The sequence below is a fragment of the Jaculus jaculus genome, chromosome 6, assembly GCF_020740685.1.
Source record: "Jaculus jaculus isolate mJacJac1 chromosome 6, mJacJac1.mat.Y.cur, whole genome shotgun sequence".
NCBI classification, from domain to species: Eukaryota; Metazoa; Chordata; class Mammalia; order Rodentia; family Dipodidae; genus Jaculus; species Jaculus jaculus.
The window spans coordinates 26,340,528-26,355,064 of NC_059107.1; positions in this window are offsets into that span (position 1 = coordinate 26,340,528).

Genomic DNA, 14,537 nt, shown 5'->3' on the forward strand with positions numbered 1-14,537 from the left:
TTTAATTAAATTAATTTATTTATTTGACAGAGAAAGAGAGAGAGAGAGAGAATGAATGCACCAGGACCTCCAGCCACTGCAGACAAACTCCAGATGCTGGCACCCCCTTGTGCTTCTAGCTAATGTGGGTCATGGGGAATCAAACCTGGGTCCTTTGGCTTTGCAGGCAAATGTCTTAACCATTAAGCCATCCCTACAGCCCCCAGAAAAAAATATTTTGTAAAGACCTTTGAATATGAAATCCCATTTGTGTCTATGTTTATGATTTGTATATATTGTTTCTTTATTCTGAATTTTTTACCCACTTTCATGTTTTCCTTCTCTTTCTCTCTGAGCAGGTGTCATTAATGTTAATGGACATAACTAATTATGTAGATTTTAGGTTGCCATTTTCTGAGTGGGGGATGGGCCTAACACAGGAAGGCTTTCCTACTAATTTGTTTAAATTTTTTTAAAAAATTTTTCGAAGTAGGGTCTCGCTCTAGACCAGGCTGATCTGGAATTCACTATGTAGTCTCAGGGTGACCTCCAACTCACAGCGATCCTCCTACCTCTGCCTCCCAAGTGCTGGGATTAAAGGTGTGTGCCACCACGCCTGGTTTATTCCCACTTTTGCACATACCATCTTTTCTTTACTGAACCCCCATCCTCAAGTTCATCATCCAGGAGTCTCAGCCACCAAACCATAGACATTTTAGGGGGATAATTCTTAGCAGTTACCAACTGTCCTGTGTACCATGACACTTAACAATGTTCCTTACGTCTATTCACTGGATGCTAGAAGCAATCTCCCTTCACACATACCCCCAGCTGTGATAGTCACCAGCGGCCCCCTGACAAGCTGCCCTGGGGGTGGCCTCTAGGACAGGGCTAGATGTTTGCTGGTCCTGTGCCATGTCTCTGTGGAGCACCTGAGCATCTGCCTCTCCCTCCTCACCATGTTAGATGAACACGATTCCAGTGAAGGGTAAGGGGGGAGTAAAGAGCCACTGGCCAGAGAGCCTCCCTGTGGAGGTGACAGCTCTGTGTGCTGAAGTTGACAGCGTGGGAAATGTGAGGAAGAGCTTTTCAGACAAGGGAACAGCCATGGCAAAGCTCATTGTCAGGGACAGATTTGGCTTGTGGATAGCTACTGTGGAGATGGGAGGTCCCTAGGAGGAGCCTGACTGGGAAGCTTGGGAAGCCAAAGTCCTGTGAAAAGGCCTTCTCCTCTCCTCCTTCTTCATCCTCTTCCCTTATTCTTCATCTTCTCCTCCTCTTCCTCCTCCTCCTCCTCCTCCGTCTTCTTCCTCTTTTTGTTTTTTGAGGTAGAGTCTCACCTTAACTCAGGCTGACCTGGAATTCACTATGTAGTTTCAGGGTGGCCTTGAACTCACGGCGATCCTCCTACCTCTGCCTCCCAAGTGCTGGGATTAAAGGTGTGTGCCACCGTGCCCTGCTGGAAATGCTTTATTCTAAGAGAGATACAAGCCTTCCAGAAACCCCTAAGTTTCCTCTCTCTCTCTTTCTCTCTGGCCTGGCTTCATGATGAGGAGTTTCAGGAGGGTTCCTAAACCCTGGGAGAAACTCTTGAGGTTGAAAAGGGAGCAGGAGTTGACTGGACCCCTCACCACATTTCAGCTCTGTCCAAGAGGCAGAGCTATCAGGAGCTTGAGATCTCGGTGACAGCTAGTTCGCCTCTACCTTACCTGGCACACAGTGCACCCGGTAGGAAACCGTGAGTCCAGGGCCTGGGAAGGGAGGCCCACACTCCTTCTTCCACTTCCTCCTAAAACTCAGCAGAAAGAAGTAAAGCTTAAGAGATCCTTCAGGAGACCTTCCCTCCCAGTTAAGCTGTGCTGGAGGCCTTGAAACACATAACCCAATCCTGTCTAAACAGCCTTCTCTGGTCCACGTTTCAGTTTCAATTTAAATAAACTGGTACAGAAGCTCTTTAAGAAAAACGTTGCATTTCTACATCTAACATGGAGGGTATCCCATCACTCAGGTCGAACAAGACTTCACAATAACACAATTTTAATCCTTTCCATGGGTAACCTCTATTGTAGACGTCTCATGTTTAGTAACTCAGTCCATACGACAACCCTGTGAAGTACTTGGGGGAAGAGGAGGCTGGCGGGGGAGCTAATCCTCAGGTGGTCTAAGTTTTTGATCATACCAATACAATGTTGTTTAGAGCAGGGATCTCAAGGGATTTCCACCAAGAGGAGTTATTGAAATAAACTGGTGCCTCCACATAAAAGTAGTGTTGGGCTGGGGAGATTGCTCAGTGGTTAAGGTGCTTGCCTGCAAAGCTAAAGGGCCCAGGTTCGATTCCCCAGTACCCATGTAAAGGACAAGGTGGCACAAGTGTCTGGAGTTCATTTTTAGTTGCTGTAGGCCCTGGCATGCCCATTCTCTCTCTATATTTTTTTTCTCTCTCTCCATATATATGTATATGCATATAGTATATACATATATATAATGTCGCTCTCAAATAAATAAATAAAATACATTTTTAAAAAGTAGATGCTCAAGATGTCATCTATTCACATGTGCTAACATAAAAAGGGACCTGAACTATATGTTAGCCAAAACGTCCAGCTTAACGGTGTGTTGGTAAGCAGCAATTTTATCTGAAGAGCTGGATTGTTGCTGACTTTTAATTTCTTCTTTCTGCCTGTCTGTGGCCTCCAATTTCTCTATAATGAACATGTAGTACATATGTAATAAGGAAGAAATCCAATGAAAGTTATTGGATAAGAGAATAAACCACTAGAAATCACTATCAAAGTCTCCGGAGGAAACCACCCAGCTCGTTCTCCCCTGACAGCAGGCAGCCTTCCGCCTGCCCGGGATCTATTCTCAGCCAGCGTGAGACAGCTCCTGCTCTGTGGGTCACCTTGACGGGGGGGGGGGGGGGTGTCACTGTCCCTACAGGTATCTCGCTCCAGCTAGCCCTCTGTTCTCTGCATTCTGTTGGCCTGGCCCGGCGTCCCCCTGCTTACTCTTGGTAGAGGGATGGCAATCAATTCGGGACTAACACTGGCCTTACAGCCCCCTTGCTAAGCAGCCGTTCTCTTGCAAACAAATCGTCCTCAAATGCAGCGTGGCGTCTGCCTCCCGTGGGGAATGTGACTGATAGTGATTAACTGTCCCTGTGTTTCTTTGTCCCAATTCCTTACAGCAGCGTGCCTTTTGAACTGTCCTGCCCTGCTGGGCTTTCTCCCCGTGTGTCTGGTCAGGGCCAGCAGGCCGTTCATCAGGTTCAACCAGTGTGCCCAGCACAGGACTTTCCACCTCTCCTGACAAACTGAACCCCTTCTTCTCCCAGAACTGGGGAGATCGCTTAGCAGTGAAGAGTGCTTGCTGTGTAAGCATGAGATCCTGAGTCGGATCCCCAGCACCCAGGAATGCCTGTGAGCCCAGCATGAGGCGGGAGAATCAACGGGGCTCCCTGGTCAAACAACAGGGGTTAGCGAGAGATTTTTTTGTCTCAGGGAAGTAAAGTGGAAGAGAGATCGAGGAGGATGCCTGAGCTGCTCTTCTGTCCTCTGCACATGAGGACATGGGTATCTGCACACACATACGCACACACCAGGCGTAGTGCACATGTGCATACGCCCACCCCTCCCCGCTCATACAAATAACCTCCTTTGATTTCCTGCTCTTTCACTCTTGCCCACCCAAAGCCCTCTATCTCCCCGTCTTCCTTTAGGTCTCACGCGCTCCAAAACCTCTGACATCATCCTTGGTGGCGTCTTTCAGACACCTCCTTTCCACATTTTCATCTATCACCCCTCTGTCTCCTGCCTGGGTCCTCTTGTATCTTACCCACCACTGTCTGCTCACCCCATGTCGCGCGGCTTCTGTTCATGTCTTGAAAACACCATTTTAATCCTAGCGATTCTCCACTCACAAACCACACCAACTCCAAACTCTGGCCTTGTGTCTGGAGCCTTTCAGAAGACTATTCCACCTACTGTCTCACTAACACCTTCTCTCCAGTCAAACCGAAGCAAACCGCATGGGAAGGTGGAGCCCCAGCCCGGTCTTCTTCACATGGGCCGTCCGCCACGTCACTCACTGTCCCTCCACATTCCCAGGTGTTCACAGCACTGTTGATCATTCGTTGATGAGTCCAAGTCACCCAGCCCTGGCTCTCCATCCAAAATAATCCGTCTTCAGTTCTTATCACCCCTGATTTAGACTTCTACCCTGAAAGGCAACATGATCCACTGGTCATCTGGATGAATATCTTTTTTGTTTGTTTGTTTGTTTTTCAAGGTAGGGTTTCACTGTAGTCCAGGCTTACCTGGAATTCACTATGTAGTCTCAGGGTGGCCTTGAACTCACGGTAATCATCCTACCTCTGCCTCCCGAGTGCTGGGATTAAAGGCATGTGCCACCACTCCCGGCTTTGGGTGAATATCCTGGTTAAAATCCACCTTCATTGGTCTGGAGGGATGGCTTAGCGGTTAAGGCACTTGCCTGTGAAGCCTAAGGACCCATGTTCGATCTCTCTCCAGATCCCATGTAAGCCAGATGCACAAAGGTGAGGCATGTGAAAGGTTGTACATGCCCAGGAGGTGGTGCAAGTGTCTGGAGTTTGATTTCAGTGGCTGAGGCCCTGGCGTGCCAATTCTCTCTCTTTCTCTCTTTCTCTCTCTCTCTCTCTCTCTGTTTCTAAAAAATACACCTCCCTTGTAGATGGACAGCACCTCTTCTTATTCATATCCTAATCCTTTAAACTTAGCAAAAGTCACACAAAAGTCTACTGGTTACTGAATGAGCGGATCTTCCCAATGCTGAAGGACAGAAGTCATTGTCAAGTGAACAAATGAAGGCAGCTGAACAGACAGACTGAGCCCGCCTCCAGAGCGAGCCTTGGCAAAGGGAACACATGGCAGAGTCCTCCGAACCGGTCATCAGCAGACTCCGCCCCTCCCCTACCTTGGAATAAGAGAAAGAATTCTGCATTTGAGAATAATTCTGAAGTAACTGAACTCACCTCAAAATGGCCAAGCTGGGCCCTCTGATTCTGCTTCAGTCCAAAGTGGGATTGGAGTCGGAAATTACATGAAATTAATAAGAGAAGTGATTCTCTGGTTCATTGCTGGGACAAACATATTATAACCAGACACAATTTATGGGAGGAACGGGGTTTATACCAGGCTTAGAGTCCAAGGGAACGCCATCAAGGGCGGGGGAAGCTGGCTCCCTTTCATAGGTCCCAGCAGAGAGACATTGCCAACAGTCAGCAACCACAAAACTCAATCATAAACAACCAGAACTCAAACTGCTCTCTCACACTGTAGGGCTGGAATGACAATCCATCTCCCAAGCACACCTTACCTTACGGCTGGACCCCAGCATCTATCTCCAGTGACACCTCCTCCAGCCAGGCAGCTGGACATCCAAGTTACAAGCTTAATTTTAATAAAACCCTGGAGTCTATGGGGCCATGCATTCAAATGATCATATTCAAACTACTACAATAACTGACCAGGAACCCTTGAAGTTGGTGTGATTCAAGACCTCCTAATCACCCCACACTGGGGGTGGAGCTTAAAGGCTGCCTTATCAGTGACTGATGACATCACTCAGGAGATGGTGGGAATTGGCCCAGAGTTTTGGTACAGAGAGTAAAAGGTAGTGGGGGGACGTTCAATGGCTTGGTTCTGAGAATGCTTACATCCCTGGGCTGTCCTCTGGATAGCATTGGGACTTGTGCACACAAACTGTCATTTCTCCTTTAAGGACAACATGGTATTTTTGAGAAGGGGTGAGAAAACATCATAGACAATAAGAAAAACAGCTGCAAGCTGGGCGTGGTGGCGCATGCCCTTAATCCCAGCACTCGGGAGGCAGAGGTAGGAGGAACACGGTGAGTTCAAGGCCACTACAGACTACAGAGTGAATCCCAGGCCAGACTGAGCTACAGTGAGATCCTACCTCGAAAAACCAAAACAAAAGAAAGAAAGAAAGAAAGAAAGAAAGAAAGAAAGAAAGAAAGAAAGAAAGAGAAGAAAAAACAGCTGCACAATGGCAATCAAGGACGCATGCTTAAGCTGCAGCACAGGGCAGAATGTAACGTAGACACATGCAATTTATTTGAGGACAGTGGCAAGGGAACTTGGTTATTGTTTCAGCTCTGCCATCCGTGGCTGGGTGACCATGTCTCAGTCACACAACTTCTCTGACCCTCCGCTTGATCATCTCAAACCGAGCACCAACCAGTCTGGACAGGGTCTGTGCCCACGGTGGGAGCCAAGGAGAAAGGATGAGTGGACATTCCAGACTTCCAGTGACTGGCGTGGGAAAAGAGTTCTGCACCTCTAGAAGCCGCAAATCCACACCCAGGAAGAGGAGGACCCAGGACAGGGAGGAAGCCAGCCCCGCTGGCTAAGCTGGAGGAAAACAAGCCCCTGTGGTTTGTCTGTCCCAGCAATGGTCAGCAACTGTCCTTATTCAGAGGCAGGAAGTGGCCTGAGCTGACTGACTTCAAGATTGGAAAATCAGAAAGAAAGGTTACATGACAGCTCCCTCCATGTACTGTGTTAGTGACTCGTGGTGTGAGCAGATACTCAGCAAAACGGGCCTTCTTTGCTGCAGGACTCCTCAGAACCTTTAACATTCTGTGATCTTTCCTAGAGGACAGAGTTGGAGGTATTTTTCCCAAACTTACTTACCCATGGAATCCTTTATTCTGAGGACATCTCACACCGGCAGGGTTCCGGAGATCACACTTGCAAAAACTTGCCTGGCCTTGGCTTAAAAAAAAAAAAAAAAAAAAAAAAAAAAAGAGGACTGGAGAGATGGCTTATGGTTAAGCGCTTGCCTGTGAAGCCTAAGGACCCCAGTTCAAGGCTCAATTCCCCAGGACCCACCTTAGCCAGATGCACAAGGGGCTCACACATTTGGAGTTCATTTGCAGTGGCTGAAGGCCCTGGTGTACCAATTCTTTCTCTGTCTGTCTCCTTTCTCTCTCTCTGCCTCTTTCTCTGTCTGTCACTTTCAAGTAAATAAATAAAAATAAAAAAAAAATTTAAAAAGAACAAATGTATGGGGCTGGAGAGATGGCTTAACAATTAAGGTGTTTTATTGCAAAGCCAAAAGACCCCAGGTTTGAGTCTCCAGGACCTATGTAAGCCAGATGCACAAGGGGGCACATGCGTCTGGAGTTCGTTTGCAGTGGCTGGAGGCCCTAGCGTGCCAGTTCTCTCTCTGTCTATCTCTCCTCTCTCTCTCTCTCTCTCTCTGTGCTTGTAAATAAATAATTAAAATTTTTAAAAATGCATATGTATGTGGTGTGTGCATATTCATATGTGCATGTTTGCATATGTATGAGCACACACGTGTCTGAGGCACACAGAGGTATCATCCTCAGTTGCTCTCTGCCTTATTTTCTGAAGTAGGGTCTCTAGCCTGTGGATGCAATGAGTCCAGCCAACCAGCTTGCCCCGGGGAACCCATCTCTACCTCTGGAGTTCTGAGATGCCCGAGGGGCGTGCCAAGCGCTTTACTCACTGAGCCATCTCTATGCCCCTATCCCTGCCTGTCTATAGTTAGGGGAACTAAGGCTAAGAAAAGTTGGCAGGCGAGTATTTGGAAGTTTATAAAGATGGTAGATTGAAGACCAGAAGTACGGCTGTATTCTGTGATACCTAGGAAACTTAGTCACATCATCTTCAGAGGTTCCCTTCAGCATCACCCATGGCTTTTAAGATATGACAATATTAGAACTCACATCAAAAACACAGAATCGGGCTGGAGAGATGGCTTAGCGGTTAAGCGCTTGCCTGTGAAGCCTAAGGACCCCGGTTCGAGGCTCGGTTCCCCAGGTCCCATGTTAGCCAGATGCACAAGGGGGTGCACGCGTCTGGAGTTCGTTTGCAGAGGCTGGAAGCCCTGGCGCGCCCATTCTCTCTCTCTCCCTCTATCTGTCTTTCTCTCTGTGTCTGTCGCTCTCAAATAAATAAATAAATGAAAATTTAAAAAAAAAAACAAAAAAAACACAGAATCCCACTTGGCCCAGAATAGCCAGCCCCGGGAAGCTCAAGACTGGCTGACTCTATCCCCCAGAGCCAGGGAGGTTGGTTGTGTGTTTGGAGGACTTTATTCGCCAGTGTGAGGCTCAGGGCGATTATTCATTCCACTGGACGTGGGATGCTTCCTGCTTTCATTTGCATGAGGTTTCTGTGACATGAATTCACTGCATCTCCCTCCCATCCTCGAGCCAGATGGGGAGTCGGGTGCCGTATAAATGTTTAATTGTGCCACAGTAACAATATTTGCTATCAGTAGCTGAAAGCTGCTAAATGGGGGTTGAGCTGCTGTCCACCAGAGTCGCCAGGCTTCATTCTAATGAGAACAGAAATAAAGGCTGATTCAATTACATTCCCCAGCATGGAGAACCTCTTACGCGAATGAATTTCTCGTAGTGTTTCTGTGATGTTCTGTGTCGATGCTTTCAAACTCTCACCACTACCTGGACAGCACACGCTCTGCTCCTTCAGCTGTGTGGCGGCTGATGGCTCTGTGACTGGAGTGCGTGGCTCGGTCCCCTCCACTTTCACCCGGTGGGCAGAAGACACATGAGTGAGATGCAGGGAACCCAGGAGGCTCTCCATCTCTGTGACAAAAGCCTGAAGCAGAACTGGAGAGATGGTTCTCAGCAGTTAAGACACTTGCCTGTGAAGCTTCACGACCAGGATTGGGTTCCTCAGAACCCACCTAAAGCCAGATGCACAAAGTGGCACATGCATCTGGAGTTCTATTTGCAGTGGTTAGAGGCCCTGTGTGCCCCCCCACTCTCGGAAATAAATGAATTTTTTAAGCCTGAAGCATCCTAAATGAAGGAAGGTTGACTCTGGCTCATGGATTCAAAGGTTTAGACCATGGTTCCATGGTCAGCTGGCTGCCTTGCTCCGCAGCTTGGAGGGTATGGTGAAGTAAAACTGCTGGCCTCATGATGACTAGGAAGCAGAAGAGACAAGCAGGAAGGCATTGACCAATTCCCTTTAGGGGCAAGTCCCTTAAATGACCTAATTCCCCCCCCTTCCCATTGAGCCATACATCCAAAGAGCTCCACCTCTTCTCAAGGGATCCATGGGCTGGGGACCAAGCCTTCAACAGAGAACCCACAGCAACTGAACATGTGAAGCTGGATTTCTATATGATGTGATCATCTGGGGATTTTGGATCCCTACCCCTTCCCACTGTGCTAAGGAATCAAGGGCCTCGGGCATAGCACATGTGGTGGTTTGGATTGGGCATCTCCCATAAACTCAGGTGTTTAAATGCTTTGTCCCTACCTGATGGCAATTTTGGAGATGGAAGATTGTTGGAGGCTGTATTTTCTTGGGGGTGGGCTTAGACGTGTTATTACCAACTCCCCCTTGCTAGACTTGGGCTCACTTTCCTGCACCTGTTTTCCACCTGCTGTGGCAGAGGTGATGTCCAGCTTCTGCTGGTGCCATGTGTTCTTCCGACATCATGAAGCTGCCCTTCAAGACTGTAAGCCTGAGATAACCCCTTTCCTCCCACCAGCTGCCTTTGGTTTGGTGTTTTATCCCAGCAACGAGGTCACTACTGCAACAATCAGTCCACCACTGAACTAATGTCCAGCTGTTTCTGTTTATTAAAAAAAAAAGTTCCAGCCTCAGGGAGCATGCTCAGATCAGAGCAAGGCCTAGGCCCGGACAGTATTGTCTTAGGTAGCAAGATGTCTGAGTGAAAGGAGTTCTAGGGCCATTAATTCAACAGCTCACCCATATCAAGGCTCTAGGATGGATCCCTGTGTTTCTGTTTGCTGTCCTGTCAGCCATCACAGGCTGATTATGTCAGCCACGGGTACCACACACAGACACCTGAGCAAAACCAAGAATAAAAGTGGTTGCGTCCTTTGATCCCCTCACCCCTCCACCGCTTTTTTTTTTCCTAGTTGGGTATGACGCTGGGGGCCGGGAGTGTGCGCACCTATTTCTACAGAACTGTAGGCTTGCCCTACTTGTGAAGAGAAACCAGCAACCCGTCTTTCCACAGGAAAACCTGATCATTAAAAGGTATCTTGGGGATGGAGAGATGGCTCAGTGGTTAAAGTGCTTGCTGGCAAAGCCTAATGCTAAGGGTTCCATTCCCCAGTACCCACATAAATGGCGCGTGTATCTGGAGTTCATTTGTAGCAGCTAGAGGCCCTGGCGTGCCCCATTCTCATTGTCTCTCACTCTCTGTCTCTTTACAAATAAATAAAACCTTTTTTTTTTTTTTTTTTTGAGGTAGTAGGGTCTCGCTCTAACTCAGGCTGACCTGGAAATTCACTATGTAGTCTCAGGGTGGTGTTGAACTCACGGCAATCCTCCTACCTCTGGCTCCCGAGTGCTGGGATTAAAGGCATGCGCCACCTCACCGGGTTTCTTTCTTTCTTTCTGTCTGTCTGTCTGTCTGTCTTTCTTTCTTTCTTTCTTTCTTTCTTTCTTTCTTTCTTTCTTTCTTTCTTTCTTTCTTTCTTTCTTTCTTTCTTTCTTTTAAAGATACTTAATCTTAGAAAAAGGAAGAGGTACTGCAATGTTATCATGAGATCACCTTCCACTAGCCGGGAAGGTAAGGGAGCAAGCCTGAAGTTTCTCCCTCTCCCTCCCTCTCTGGGCACCTCAGGATAGAGTCTCCTCCTACTGCTGGGAGGGAAAGAGCCCTGTCCCAGGCCCCTCCTTTCCTGCAAGACATCTGATACTGGCAGCTCTAGCTCATTCAGGCCCTGGCCTATGAGTCAGAGAAACGGATTCCAATTAAGAAACTTGAAGGAAGTGGCCTCATTTCACGGTCGATTGGGCTGGGAACCAAAGCGAGCATCAACGTTTCCAAGCTCTGCAGAAGCTGGTGGACCTCCCCAGCTGGGCTGCCCGGGCGGCGCGGGGCCTGAGCTACCCGGCTTCGAACGCTGGGGGGCGGTAGATGTCCGCTCTGGTTCCCTCCAGACCCAAGACAAGACTCCAGGGAGGCTCGGGACCCCAGGGGCACGGGGTATATTCCCCTTCTTCTCAGGCATCATGAAGGAATCGGGAATCATTTGGGGACTTGAGTTGGAGCTTCTCAAGGGAGAGAAGTGTCCCGTCCCCCTAACCCCCCTCACTCGCCCACCATCTCTGGTGGCAGCTGAGCTGCCCTCAGTTGAGAACTTTCCAGCTTCATGCTGTCCCTGATGGGGAAACAGGTGCCCACAAATAAGGAACTCCCCATAACGGAGTAGTCCAAGCATTTCCTTCTCATTCAAGCCCTCAGGATAGGGTCCCTGGAAGTCTCGGGCGCTGAATATTTGAAGTGACGGAGGTACCAAGTGTCTACTGAGGCTGGGGTAACTGCCCCTTCCCCTCCTCCCCCCCCCCCCCCCCGCACACGCGTTCGCGCCAAAGCTCGGCCACCTGTCCTTCAGGACCTGCAGTTGGACACCTGTGTCTTCTTTCCCCTTTCCGGGGCTCTAGTTATTGCAAATGAATTCCAGCTTCATATGCCATTTACGTGGATACTGGGGAATTGTACCTTTGGCGTTAGGCTTTGCAAGCAAGAGCCTTAACCGCTGAGCCATCTCTCCAGCACCAAGGTCTCTTTTAATGATCAGGTTTGCCTATGGAAAGACAGGTTGCTCGTTGCTCTTGACAAGTAGGGTAAGTGGACAGTTCTGTAGAAATGAGTGGAGTTGAAGAATGGAGTCTTTCCGTACAGCTTGAGCACCCAACAGCCAAAACGATGAAATAATTCTTGCACTCATATATGTAAACAGCTGCCCCAGTGGGCGTTTCTTTTGGAGTACACCTAGAAACAGAAGGACTTTTTTTTATTATTATTTAAACAGCAAAAGTGCTCAAATGAGATAATGCATGTACAATATTTGGAAGGATGCCTGGCTCCTGACTGTTTCTTAGTTAATAAGTGTTTGTTGAGTGATTCATCTGGTTATTAAAAAGGAAAACCATCTGGATACGCTAAATGTAAATATGGGCTTGACGCTGTCACTTGAGGACACGTATTTATGGAGTTTTTCAGTCCGTATGATCAGGAAGGTTCAGGTGACATGAGAACCAACGTGTAGCTCAAATTGGAGGAGTTAAATCTAAAGCCATGATTTTCCGCTAGCTAGAAAGACATGATACCGTGCCTCGGGGGACACCTGGGATGACATGCAGACTGTTATCGCTTGCAGGGATAACCTTGAAGCAGGTTCTTCACGTATATTTTGCTTTTACATCTCCACAACAACACTGCGAAGCCAGCATTAATCTTTCCATTTTACGGATGTATCATGAGGGAGGCACACACTGAAACAGCCACAGAAACAAATATAAATGAGATAAATTCTCTCTGAAGGAAACAAACGGGGATGCACATCAGCAACAAAAAGAAAAAAAATGGGCCTGATCTAAGTGGAATGAATATTTCCTGACAGAAGTGACATTTGATTCAGGCAGGGTGGGGTACATTTGTAATCTCAAGACTCAGGAGACTTAAGCAGGAGAAGTGTGAGTTCAAAGGCAGTGTGGTTTACTTTGTAAGATAGTCTCAAGAAAAAAAAAAGGGGGGCTGGAGAAATGGCTTAGCCGTTAAGTGCTTGCCTGTGAAGCCTAAGGACCCCAGTTCGAGGCTCAGTTCCCCAGGTCCCACGTTAGCCAGATGCACAAGGGGGCGCACGCGTCTGGAGTTCGTTTGCAGAAGCTGGAAGCCCTGGCGCGCCCATTCTCTCTTTCTCCCTCTATCTGTCTTTCTCTCTGTGTCTGTCGCTCTCAAATAAATAAATAAATAAATAATTTTTTTTAAAAGAAGAGGGAGCTGGAGAGATGGCTTAGTGGTTAAGGCGCTTACTTGCCTGCAAAGCCAAAGGACCTTGGTTCGATTCCCCAGGACCCATGTAAGCCAGATGCACAAGGGGGCACATGCATCTGGAGTTTGTTTACAGGGCTGGAGGCCCTGGTGCACCCATTCTCTGCCTATTTCTGTATTTATCTGTCTATCTATCTCTCAAATAAATAATAAAATATATTTTTTAAAGAGTGACATTTTAGGCACCAATAAGTGTAGGAGAAGAACAGGCAGAGGTAAATATTCTCAGTGGCTCCCACTCTTGGGCATGTAACTTGACCCACCTGGGAAATCACACGCTTAAAGAACCATGACTCCATTCTGGGCCAGACCAATAAAATTAGGGAAGTCTAATAGTAGACTGAGTAACAGGAGAAAAAAAAAAGACATGTAGGTCTGTATCATACACAGGGAGATGGGGGAAGTATCACAGGACAGGACTTACCAAATAAGTCAGTGAGATTCAGATACTCTAGTAGTTACTTTTGTGACCCCGTACCTGGCAGAAACACCTTAAAGGGGCTTCAGTCAATTATGGTGGGGAAAGTATGGCAAAGCAGCTCAGAGTATGAGAGGGAGATGGTGTGGCGGAAGCTAATCACAGAGGACCTGGGTGGTGGTTTTAATGTGGAGTGTCCCCCCATAGCCTCACGTGTCTGTGATTAAGCCTCATAACCCAATCCCCAGCTGGAGGCAATTTGGGAGGTGGTGTGTTGCTTGGGGCTGACCTTCGAATATCATAACCCAACCCTTCCTTGCCAGGGTTATCTCACTCTCTTGCTGCTTCCAGCAAGCTGCTATGGCAAGATGTGATGCCCAGCCTCTGCTCTGCCATGGTTTTCCCTTCCTGAGGTGGTTTGAACCAGATGCCCTCCCATAAACTCATGTGTTCTGGATGCTTGGACCCCAGCTAGTGGCCATTTGGGAGGTGGAGCCTTGCTGGAGGAGGTGTGTTGCTGGGGGAGGGTTTAGGGTTATTATAGGCAGCTGCCTCTTGCCAGAACTTGGCTCATTTTCCTGCAGCCGTTTGTCCACCCGCGGTGGCAGAGGTGATATCCAGCCTCTGCTCATGCCGTGCTGTACCCCGCCATCATGAAGCTTCCCCTCAAGACTGTAAGCCAAAATGAATATTTTCCTCCCACCAGCTACTTTTCGTCCGGTATTTTGTCCCAGCAACAAGACGATAGCTACAGTAACTTCCCCTGGAGATTGTAAGCCAATAAACCCTTTCTCACACCAGCTGCTTCAAGTCAGGTGTTTTGTCCCAGCAACAAGAACGTAACTACCATAAGCAGGAAGCAGACAGAGCATGACAGGAGCCAAGGGCCCAGTGTTACCCCCTCAATGGCCTGCCCCCAGTGACCTGCTTCCACCAGCTACACCCCACCCACTTCTTAACAGTTGCACAACCTCCCTAAATAGTACGGCCAGCATTCAAAACGTGAATGTGTGGAGACACTTCCGACTCAAGTCCTAACAGTTGCCTATGCACCCTTCTTCATAGGTGAGAAAGAAATGCAGCCATCCATAGACCTGAGACCAGGCAGTGCTGGGTGAGCTGTTCTCATTGGAGGCTAAGTGGACAGGCAAACAGACCAGCTGTGACAAGCTAGGGAAGGAAAGAGGCAGAACTGTACTGGTAACCATGGCTGACATTTGGATAAACCAAAGAACCAGAGCTGTTCTTCAAGAACAGAAGGACT